At 42.4% G+C, this 10,983-nt stretch overlaps 1 protein-coding gene across 4 annotated transcripts in view; it reads right to left on the reverse strand.

Moving 5' to 3' along the window:
* CLIP1 (CAP-Gly domain containing linker protein 1) overlaps positions 1-4,108 on the reverse strand; it is a 73,521-nt gene extending 69,413 nt beyond the window's left edge. For all 4 annotated transcript variants that reach the window (XM_075435064.1, XM_075435063.1, XM_075435062.1 and 1 more), the window contains exon 1: positions 4,017-4,108. The gene's annotated coding sequence lies outside the window, so the exon portion shown is untranslated. The remainder of the gene's footprint in view (positions 1-4,016) is intronic.
* Positions 4,109-10,983: the final 6,875 nt, after the last annotated feature.

Consider the following 10,983-nt stretch of genomic DNA (forward strand, 5'->3'; position numbering starts at 1 on the left):
TTATAAAGACTCTCTAATTAATGCAGAAGAGCTGATAACTGTTAAAAAGCTTAAATAAATCACAGAAAATATGATGCAAACTCTTAACACTTCAAGTTGCCACTGTACACACGCATTATAAAAATGTCACTGCTATAGTCTATTAAAAGATCAGAAAGCACATGATCCTCCTTAGCACACATCATTCTCTACAGAATGAGTCAAGGATTGAGAAGCAGACAAAGTTTTCACCCGAGAAAGTAAGTAATTGCCACCTCTTCTGGTAAGCCCACTATCAGTGTTTACTACTTTTCCTACATTTTTCCAAGGAAATTCTTGCCTTTCCTAAAAGCCCTCCATTTTGATAACAAGAAGAGTAATTTGTTTGGCTGTCTGCACTGACTAATAATGTTGATAACACACTTTAACCATCTCAGTAAGTGCACTCAGTCCACACTAACAATTGGGATTTTAGAATAGTGGAGAATCAAGTTTAAGTTATTTGTGATCTAAAGTTTAAACGGAAGTTGTGAGAAGGAAAATACAATCTCCTGTCAGCCTCAAAACCGAATGTCTATAAACAAAGTCACAGGGCTTCTCCCTAACACAATCACAACTGAAGCAGCTGAAACAAAGATGCTGCTTTTTGTAGTATGGATTTAATTTTGATAGACTGGGGTGAAACTGTAACTATTTCACACTCTTTGAAACCATCAAGTCAGCAATCCCTTTTTAGCCCTCTTCTTAGCCTTTTAAATTAGCACCATGACTGTTATACAGCTGGCATATAATAAAGCAGAAGTACAAATACAGAACTTAGATAAATGTTGCTGTGATTAAGTGGATGCCGCTGCCAAGCAGAGAAGCAGAATGATAGTGTCAGATAAGCTAACTCTATCAAATACCGAGTTTCTCTCCTTGCCTTGCAATTTTCCCTCAAAATAAGCTAAAAATGTAGACAGTAAGTATAAAGATCAGGAAAACTGAGCAGCTTTTAATGATTTTTCTCCTTGAAACAGTGAAGATGTCTCACAGAATCACAGAATGTTAGGGGCTGGAAGGGACCTCTGTGGTTCATCTAGTCTAATCCCCCTGCCAAAGCAGGGTCACCTAGAGCAGTCTCAATATATATTAAAAGAATGTAAGGTACTATTCACTCAAGAGTTTTCTGTCTGAGTTTGTACAAACAATTGATGAGACGTTCTAGGTGGAAAACGCTTAGGTGGGTGCTAAGGTAGAAACTTGTACAGTCTGCCCTTAGATGTATCTTCTAAATCCTTTCCAGCCTTTTCAAGGCCAGGAGTTAGATACCAGGTTTGTGAGTACTTCGAAGGGTCAATTGGGCTACTACAAGTCATGTGAGCACAACATCACTCTGCAAAAATAAATGTGTGTAGAGGACAGACATCTGGACAAGCACAGACATATTTGTAGATGTTTGAAATCATCGGGCACCATGCTGCTGACAGAGCTGGCTTCAGTTCTGCTGGTCAGGAAGAACGAAATGGTTGCTCCAGCAGAAACTGGCTTCTCGCTGAGGGCAGCTGAGATTACAGCTAATACAGTGTATAATTGCCTTTCATTAAATAACAAAACACCATCCATCTGAGGCATTTCTAAACATGCCAGTCCAATAAGGATTCCAGCGTGTTACTTTTTATACGTGCCAGCAGAGCCAGTAGTCCCTAAGGAATGCCAAAAGATTAAACAAGAGCTGCATTCATTCATGGTCATCATGTTCAAAGATTCAAAAACTTGCATTCAACATACAGAGTTAACATTTGACCAAACTGTTTCTGAGAAAGAAAGAAAAGCAGTTTTCAGAAATCATACTGGCAAGACAGATTGCTCTAGTTCTTCTGAAGGAAGATCTATTTTGAAATATACTCAGTCACTCCCAAGAAAAACTTTAACAGGGCTAAAAGGATAAAGGGAGGAACACTAAAGGAATTACCAATCTATCCAAGCTAAGTAAATAAAGGCTGTCCTGGATGCTCGCATTCAGCAGATGATAAACAGATACGGCCTGTAGCTGAGACAGGAAATCTACAGGAGCTCCAGAACATCACAGCAATCAGTAAATACCAGCACTGTTCCTTCCTAAGGTATAATCACATGAGCAAAGAGAGTCTTTATTTCCTACACTACCTCCCCACGAAGAGGACACAAGACAGCTGTGTTTCTGCCCCTTACTACAAATTTGAGATGTTCTCTTTAAAAGAAGCCACACAAATTATACAAAACTTTTTTTTTCCTCCAAATAAAACCTCCCTCTCGATCCCTAAAGATACGGACATTTGAGGTCACATTTCCAAGCTTTACTGCTTCAGCCAACACATCCCTCCCCCTTCAGTACACACCAAGCTTTAGCACACTTTGGCACAGACAGAAAATCTTCTAGTCCTAGGATAAGGACTGGACAGGAAAAGAACCCCAAAATCTCACAATTTTAAACCAAGAACTAATCATACTCTGCACGTTTTTCATTCTACATTCAGTATGTAAATAAAATTATGTCAGTAGCTGAACAGTTATACATTCCTTAGACTAAGATACGTTGCTGTTGAGGGGGGAGAATTACTTTTCCTCCACGGTATCCAATTTACTATCTTGTCACATGTTGTAGCAGGTGCACACAGACATGCTGAAGAAAAATCACTCTGACATTGCTAGTTTTAGAATTATATGCATATTTCTGTTCTTTAAATAAAATTCTTCACAAAGCAGCAGGCATAAAGCCATTTCCTCTTTTGTACCTCTTCTCTTTCTTCCCACATATTAATACAGATAACATGTTTTAAAATCCTTCTGCTCAAAGATCTTGGAGCAACCTGTGAACTGCTGTAAAACTCTGCCCATTCAGCACACTGGGTGAGTGAGCGAAGGCGTGGGGAGGAAACAGTCATATTCTTAATCACGAACGCATACAGTCACAGACTAAACTGTCTTCCCCATGCTATGTTTTGGAAGAGACTTTTTGTGGTGTTGGCTTTTGTCTGGGTTTATTTTTTTTTATTATTTAAAAGACACACACAAAGATGTTATAATGAAAGGGAAAACTAACTCCCGATTTAAATGCAGCAGGAGCCACATTAACATGTGAGTAACAGCCACAATTACCTTGTGCCCCATGACAGCTGAGGCACAGAAAAGAGAACACTGGATGGCCCCAGGTAGCAGCACCAGTGATCTAGCGGAAAGCAGGAGGGGCCTGGGGATCCCACAGCTCTAGGGCTGGCTACGAACAGGGCAGTAAGCTCCGGGTACCAGCAGCTCACCTACAGATCGGTAGCTCTGTAAACAACACGGGCACGGGGAGCAGACATAAAACCGGGGGAAAAAAAAAGCGCCAAGGTGAATTAGAAGCCAAATCATGAATAGCTAAAATATTACCATATAAGCGTGGGATGCTGAGAACTGCAGGTCAGCACTGACCATGCGACACTCGGACCCTTTTCCCCCAGCACGGCCCGCTCAAGCCACCAGCAGCGAAGCAGAGCGTCGCATCTCCCAGGGCTGAGACCGGAGCAGGGCGCGCTGCAGCCCCTCGCCTCCCCACCCGCTCCTCACGAGCCCTCGCCGCACCCCAGGGCCCTGCGCGGCGGCAGACGAGCCCCGGGAGACCCCTTCCAGCCCAGCCGGGACCCTGCGCCCCGCCGAGCTCACGGCGGGGGACCAGCCCCGTCCGACCGAGAAGCCACGCAAGAGCGGAATGAGCCCGGCAAGCCCGGAACCAGCCAAACCGGCTGCTGTCACCGCGGCCATGGCAGGCCGGTGGGGAAGCGCGGGCACGCGCGGCGGAGGCTAACAGCTCCCCGGGGCAGCCGGACGCCCTACCCCAGCCCACCATCGCCTCACGCGAGTCCCTTGAAGCCACCGCCGCCCTCCGTCCCCTCACGGCCGCCTCGCTTCCTCACCGCCTAGCGCGGGCGGGAAGCGGAGGCCCCGAGGCGGGAGGCGGCCGGCGCCTCCTCCCGACCCCCCCCCAGGCAGCGCCGCCGCCGCCCTCCCCGCGCGGGCCCCAACGGCGGCCTCACCGCTGCTGCCTTCGGCTCCGCGCCGCCGCCGCCTTCCCCGGCCGCCGCCAGCGCCGCTCCCGCCGCCGCCTCCTCCTCTGCAGCGGCGCCTCCCCGCCTGGCAGAGGGCGGGGCGGGCCGACAACGTCTGCGCCGGGCCGGGCCCGCGGCACCGCGAGGCGGGGACTGCAGCAGTGGGAGCCGCACTTCCCTCCGCGCCCCTTGCCCGCGCCCCCTCATCGCCTCCCCTTGCCTTTGTCTGCCCCCGGCACCGGGCTCTCCTCGGCCCCCGCTCTAAGCCTGGCTCGGCGTGGAGGGGGGTCCCGGTCCCCGAGCACCGGCAGCGCTGAGCCCTCGGGGATTTGGTGGGGTGGGGGTGGGTGAGAAGAGACGGGGCGGTGCGGAACACACGGCTCTTAACGGATGGGTAACTTTACCGGCTGCCGCTTTTCTCCATTTTCCTTTTGTCCCGATGCCCAGAAATTTACCATTCCTTCTCTGAAGTAACCGAATAGTTCAATCTGCATTGCGTTTGTGAAGCGACGCCTTGGAACCCGGCCTTGCGCCACCGCTGAAGTTCAAACAGCTGTAGCAGTAGGTCCAACGCTATCGTCAACAACCGAATATCAATTTTCCAGGCTGAACCAAACAGCTCCGCTTTGCCGCTTCACCTCTTACAAAACCGGCAACAGGGCCCAGCCAGCGCTGGCCCGCAGCTGCTGAATTCATCACAAAGCCAGCCGCAGTTCGCAGCCTCACGGCTCACTCGGTTTCTGCACGATGCCACGCGAACAAAAGGGTGATGAGAAAGCAGTTCCATTGCTGGAGACTGACTGCAATTTGTGTTGGACTTTGGCTTCACGCTTTGGCATTAATCCAGCATGGTGAAGCACAAAATGGTGTGACGCAGTCCCCCAAATAGTAAGTTTCAACAAGATCAGCATTTAGCAATGGGTGTTGGAATTTCACTTCCTAAACGTTGAATAGAATCTCTTACCATGGCCATTTGATGTTGAAACAGATACTCGAATCCATGCACATGGATTTTGCTGAATAAGGACTTCAGAATTTAAATATTAGAATGCATTTAGAAGCGCAGAGCCAGCAAATGATTGCTTAAAACAAAAAACTGACCCTGCAGCCCCTAGCTATGGAAAAAATCCTTAACACAAAAATTGCCACTAGGGTAAAAACTAGAGTCAGATTAACTGTACAGAACACTTGCTCAAAACACCTGTTGGCTTGAGCTACAGTTGTGAACCTTTGTGCTTGTTTCTGGTATTGTAGATTTAAGCTTTCTGTATTGATCTGATGCTAATATAGAATGTGTTTTCCTCTAAGTGTATCATTTTCCATTATTTTCCTTCATTTAATTTGATTTTTTTGTCTCACATTTCATTTGCTGCCATGTAGGTAGATTCCAAGTGGATGCAGTTCAGTGCACAACATTAAAAGTTTTTGGAAGCAGTATCAGACTGAGGTATCTATTACAGAGCACAGCAACTGGAAGTCAACTTACTACTGAAGACAGAAACTAAGCGTTGCAAGTTTGCGCTGTTCTTGTAGAACTGGTAATAAAGTGCAAGCAATAAATGACAGTGGTGAAGTAACAGACGAAACACAGTTCAAATGTGTAAGTAGCTTTCATTACTCCCTTGCAAGGCTAAAGCTAAAAATGTCCTGTTACTAAAGCAAGAATTGAGAATGATGTTGCATTGATCAAAAGCTTCTACTTGTAAAGTGAATGTGCCATAGGTTTTTCACGTAATTTCCTAGTGAACAGAACTGCAGCTTCAAGATCAAAGTAATCTTGTAGGAAGCAAGGGAGTTAGTTATCCATCATTCAATCAGTATCAACCTCCACACCGTGAAAAAGTAGCTTTAAAGCAACTGTAACTGAAGTTCATCCCAATTAGGAACGGTTGCCTTCGCTTTTGTGTACCAGTCTACACCAAGATGGAGATATATGCAGCCTGTAGTAACATCTAGCTTGTTCACATCCAATCTGTAGCAATCATTATAAAAAAAGATGCTGCTACTATAAATCACGGTACTATAAAGGACTAAATGTGATTGAAAGCCAGAGTATCTTTGATTCCAATCCTAGTCTCTTCTGAACTGAATGATCAGTCAACATAATATATAGTCATTTTCATAACTCTATGAAAACAGGAATTGCTGGGTACTTATGGGAAATTCAGGATGCTGACATAACTACTGGCATCCTGGCCACAAGTGTAAGGCCTGCTTTAGAATTAAAATTGTTCTCTTCACTAATGGAACCCCAGTTGAAATTGTTTCTGCCCTGTTTCAGCTCTGAGAAGGGTCTGAAATTATTGAAGCTTTCAGAACAGCTATTCTTTAAGAACTGCATTTAAGGATATCCTCACTTTAGAAACCCATTTTTATATTCAACGGGACATATCCACACAAGTACGAAGATTTTGAGTATAGTGGTTTGTGTTTTTTTCCTCTGAATGATCTCTTCAATAGGTACATTTGGCAATTCCTATACAGAGCTGATGATAACACCTGCTTCACAACAAGCAAATAATTTCCTTTATTTTTTTAAATCACTAAAGTGCCGCTTCAAAAATCCCAGCACAGAAACTTGCACTAATATTTTCTGTAGTTGTTTCTGTTTTTGCAAAAACACAACAGGATTCCCCCCTGCTCTTTTAACCTGAGTGGTACATTTTGCTCGTCTATTTACAGCTATATTTATCCTAAAAACACAGAATCATAGAATCATTCAGGTTGGAAAAGACCTCTAAGATCATCAAGTCCAACCATCAAATTTAGATTTAGTGTCCTGAAGCCTCACGGTTACTCTTAGTATTTTTGTCTTTAAGTTTAGGTCTCTCAAACTGGCAGTCTTTGACTGATAGGTTACACCAGATGAAAAACTGCCCTTTTTAGCCATAGCTATCACGTATGCAACAGTTCCAAACAACATATTGCAGACGTGGTAGTTACTTTCACAGCTTAACGAACTGAAAGGCTGCAAGAAGTCTTTCCATTCTTAATGTACTTACCTAGGTCAGCCGTAGTAGCCAGCAGCAGTACAAAAAAGCTCTGCAAGTCCATGTTCTTTGCTGGTGTGCTACACAAGACAAACTTTCAACCAATTTTACATTGTTTGTTATACCCAACACGGGTAAAAGAAACAGAGAACAGTATTTAAACAGACAGTATTTAAAGAATCCTTTCTGCAAGCTTGTTTAAACAAGGTACTTAACAATAATGTTCATCTTGATTATGAGTGTTTCATTTCACAGATCACTGAGAAACCATAGTCTATGTACATAGACTGTACATAAGCGGCAGAATGATTTGCAAACACCAACAAAAGCTGAATTCTCATCTACAGAGAAGCAAAGTAGAAGGCTTTTTGTTTCTATCAGTGCCCAGTTCTAAAGAAAGCATAAATAAATTTTTATTCAGTCATTGGATGACAGCTAAATATACGTTATAAAAAAATCTTACGTCAAATCTTTGTTGCCCGTAGTTAACTAAAGTTTAGGAAGTGTCCAATTGTCACACATTAATTACCACATTATTAAATCCATCCTGTTTGTAAGCTTCTCAAAGGACTGAGCCCAATTCCTACCTCTGACTCATCCTCTCCCACCCCCCAAAATATAAGTATGACTTTACAACGTATTCTTAGGAACCGCATCAATCTTCAATGGCATTTACTTACCAGAGGCAATACAGCCATGTTACAACATGAAGGTACTACGGAGTTCCATGGCAACTACCAATGCATTTGAAATGCTTTAATTATATTTGAGCTTTTTCCTCCTCATTGTTTCCCCCCCCCCCAACTATCCTGCCTTACAGAGTTTGCAGTAAAAATAATTCTTCTTCGCAGCTAACGTGTCTTTCAGATATCTTCCAGAATCTCAGCTACTTCTCTTTTCACGACGTTTTAGGCACTGTGAAATAGATTACAAAAATGTAAGTTAGGAAGTCAAATCTTTTTAAGAGACAACTAGCCACCTGACTGATAGCCTGGATATTTTGCACAGATTAGTATTTTTAGATGAGCACAAGCATTTTTAAATATTTCTGCTGTTCCAAATGCTGTAAACAAACCAGAGTGCTATGCCAACAGGAATCTGTGGGAAAATTTGAGCGACGCCTGCTTACACTATACCCACCTTATTACAAATTTTATTACTCATTCATTTTAGTAAGCTCTAATCTAGGTTATTATGCCACACCCATCACCATGGGAATGTGACTTAAAAGTACCAGAAATACTTTGCTATTCAGCTTTTTCTCAGACCTTGTAGTGTGATGATCTGATTGCAGTTTCCACATACAAAGACAATTTGAGTAGTCTGACAGATTCAAAAAATTCAGTAATTCAAAGCCTCTTCAGTGTGGCAACAAAGTATGGCACTTGATAAGAACACCAAAGTACAGAGAAAAAGCTAAGAGATCAAGATGAATTCATTCCTAAGCATGAGAGAAACAGCACTCCCCATCCCTAATTAACTGTATGTCTTACAGCAGAGGTAAATACAGTAGGAGTTTTACTTACTGGTTCTGCTCCATAATTCTCATAGCATTATCCATACCAACCGCCACCTCCACACAAAGGACAATTTAAAAAATAAGAATTAAAAAAACAATTTAAAAGATACCTTTGAGTGCCCAGTATTTTGTATGATTACCCTTATTTCAAATTAATTACTAGAAGTTAAAAATTGTACAGTTCCTGCCACAGGCTGGTGGCAGCTGTCCGCTTTTCTGAGATAAAAACAAATGCATTACAAAAACATTATTTTAAGAAAAAAAGAAGTATTACAGGAACTTTTATAGCTTTTCTTTACGATTTGAAAGCAAAAGAATAATAAATGAAAGCATTCTACTCCCAGCCACATTTTGCTTTAACAGGTAAGCAAAGAAATTTTTAGGCTAACTGAGGATACGTTTATATACGGGTTACACAGATCATTAGTGAAAAAGATTTTGGATTTTGGCAGCCTCAGACTTGAAACTAAACATCTACAGACATTTAAGATGGATAGAAGAAAAGGAAGAAAAGTTCTCAGTTATGGTATAGCTGGTTAAGTCTACCAGTTCATGCTGCAATTCATAACAGGATTCAGGGATAGCCTCTAAATACCATTATCCAGAGAGCCCAAACGCCAGGCAAGGCCTGGTAACCCAAAGCTTTCCACTGACTAGCCCCAAGCAGCTCCCGGCTCAGCATCTTCTCAGTGCCCTGCTAGCACTCTACTGAAGTGCCCACTTTTGCCTACCAATAACCAACTTGTCATACAGGTTTTGACTATACAGGAAAACATTCACACCACCTACTTACTAATTATACTGATATCATTAGAAAAGCATGAGCACTGGTATCCAGTGATACTTGACTTACCCTCATAAACATATTCAAGACAGACAGGGATAATACCAAGACTAGAAGGAGGAAGTCTAAGCATCTGCTAACAGTTTTGCAAAAGACAGCTCAATATTTATAAAAGCCTAGAGTCTTTTGTTATGTTAAAAAACAAGATTGTTAAATGGGAACAAATCTCAGTTGTAGGAACTTTAATTCAAGAGTGAATGCAAGTGTGACAGCATGGGCTACATGCTTCCAATTGTAGCAGACCACAGGTAAAGGACAAAAACATTTGCTGACTTGAACAACTAGTCAGTTCAGCTACTTTGGACAAAAATTCCACTGGATATAAAATGTCCAAGCACAGTCCAGCCCTGGCAACTATTTGCTTTAGATACTAGAAGACATCATCTTCCAAAAATGAAAAAGATCTGTATCTCCAAGCAGTGTGTGTGTGCAGCACATACAAGAGTGACCAAAGTGATAAAAAATGCTGAAGAATTTAAAATTCAAAGCCTTATAAAATTAAAGATTTAACATATTTAAACTAGAATTTACCCGTACTCTAATACTTTCAGTATAAATCTGGGAAGCAATAGTTAACGGCTACTTTAGTGGTAAGTCTGAGAATCTGTACAAACATTGAAGATTTATCTCTTCTGATCAATTAGGTAGGTGATTTATTTTGAATTTATTGTGAACATACAGACTGCTAAAGGGTACTAGGCATATAAAGATGATTTTTGTCTTGCGGCATCTGTAAGCAGGGCAGAAGTACACAAGTACTCCTGTAAAGTTTAGGCTGCATGTGCTACTTAAAGAAGCTGCATTTCATAAGAGCTATTAGAAAAAGATCTAAGGTGTGGAGAGAGAACTGCATGTTTAAAATATGAGCGCCTCAACACACCCAAAAGGTGTGTACACTTGGAAATCATTACCTCATGCCCTGCATCACATCGTCATCCCCATGGGAATGATGCAGCACGCAGCACACAATGGCTTGTGTAAGTTGTCATTACTAGCTTTTAATTCCATGGGAGGAGGAGGCATGGAGAAAGTACAAGATCTGTATATGCTTCCCAACAGAGACTTCCCAATAGACTTCTACTTTGTAAAGTGCGTAGAAGCTGGAATCAACGTATTATTTCGTTTTCCATTCCTGTTACAGAAAGTAATACTTTTTCCTCCTATAAAATACGGAGGGGGAGAAAAAAAAGCATTTCATTTTAGCACATATGATGAACATTTACCTTGACCGGGGCTTTCCGAGTGCAACCAGATAAACTGAACTGGTACATGCTACAGTCTCTGAAGTTATCTTATCAAAAACACCTTTCAGCATCCCCCTTTCACAAGTCATTTCCTCGATACTTGAAAATACTTTGTTTTACTATGCATCTCGCTTGGCTAGGAAGACCTTTTTCCTGTATTTACAGAAGGACAAACAAATGCTTTACCAGCTCCAATGACTACTGTTAAGTCAATCTAGTACTCCCTCTGTTGGCAATGCAAGTAATGTACAGTCATGTCACCTAAAGGTCCCTCTGAAGACAAGAGAAAGGAAAAAAAGCATTAGAACAATTAATTAGCAGAATTACAACACTTTAAGGCTTTCAGAAGTGGGCAATT

Source organism: Opisthocomus hoazin, chromosome 13 (assembly GCF_030867145.1).
Source record: "Opisthocomus hoazin isolate bOpiHoa1 chromosome 13, bOpiHoa1.hap1, whole genome shotgun sequence".
Lineage (NCBI taxonomy): Eukaryota > Metazoa > Chordata > Aves > Opisthocomiformes > Opisthocomidae > Opisthocomus > Opisthocomus hoazin.